At 36.0% G+C, this 1,107-nt stretch overlaps 1 pseudogene; it reads right to left on the bottom strand.

The window, feature by feature from the left end:
• Window positions 1–492: 492 nt before the first annotated feature.
• LOC143646183 (small ribosomal subunit protein eS24 pseudogene) lies at window positions 493–884 on the bottom strand (annotated as a pseudogene).
• Window positions 885–1,107: the final 223 nt, after the last annotated feature.

Below are 1,107 nucleotides of genomic sequence, written 5' to 3'. Positions count from 1 at the left end.
TCTGCTAAAATTAATCAAAGAAGACCTTAATAAATGGAATGATATTCTGGGTTCATCATAGGAAGACTAAATATTATTAAGATGTCAGTCCTACCCAAAACAATTTATAGATTCAATATAATTCCAATAAAAATTCTGACAACATTCTTTGCAGAAATGGACAAGCCAATCATTAAGTTTATATGGAAGGGTAAAGGGCCCTGAATAGCATAAGCATTTTTTTTTAAAAGAAAAATGAAGCTGGAGTACTTGCACTTCCTGATCTTAAAACTTATTTCAAAGCTACAGTAATCAAAACAGTGTGGTACTGGCACAAGGACAGATATATAGACCAATGGAATTGAATTGAGAGCTTAGAAATCAACCCTCACAATTATGCCCAACTGATTGTTTTCACTTTTTTTATAGCTTTATTAATCCTCTGGTGAAAAATCTGCACAATTATGGATCAAGTCACTGAAGAATATTTACATCTGTTATCCAATCTCCAGCTTACTTTTTGCCAGCACCAACACTGGCCTTTGCAGTGGTCCTGACTTTCTTCATTCTGTTCTTGCATTCCTTTTACTGCTTTCTTGAGGTCACTTTCTTCTCATAAGGCCATGTCTTGCAAGTCTGTGTTTTTGTTCATCTTTGTTTGCATAATCCAAGGAATCATAAATCATGCTGAAGTCAGACATTTTTCCACCACTGAAATGAATTTTGAATCCAAATACAAAGATGACATCTGGTGTAGCCTTGTACATTTTGCCTACTTTTTCCTGAAGTTCTGTCTTAAGTACTGTTGCCTTTCCAGGGTGAAGGACATTAATAACCATTTGTTCCTGCTGAAGTAGTCAGTTGGTCATAAACTTCCTGGTCTGGATAGTTACTGTATCATTCATGGTGTGGGTGGTCCTCAGGCAGGCAGGAAGGAAAAGAGCCCAACTGATTTTTGACAAATGGACAAAGACCATTGCTTTAATTTGTTCATGCTGCTGGAAATGCAATATACCAAAATGAGTTGGCTTTAAAAAAGGGAATTTATTAAGTTACAAGTTTACAGTTCTTAGGCCATTAAAATGTCCAAACTAAGGCGTCCAGGGAGAGATTATTTGATTCAGGAAA

The sequence above is a fragment of the Tamandua tetradactyla genome, chromosome 9 (assembly GCF_023851605.1).
Source record: "Tamandua tetradactyla isolate mTamTet1 chromosome 9, mTamTet1.pri, whole genome shotgun sequence".
NCBI classification, from domain to species: domain Eukaryota; kingdom Metazoa; phylum Chordata; class Mammalia; order Pilosa; family Myrmecophagidae; genus Tamandua; species Tamandua tetradactyla.
Note: the sequence above shows the minus strand (reverse complement) of the source record. Positions and strands in the feature narration are given on the sequence as shown.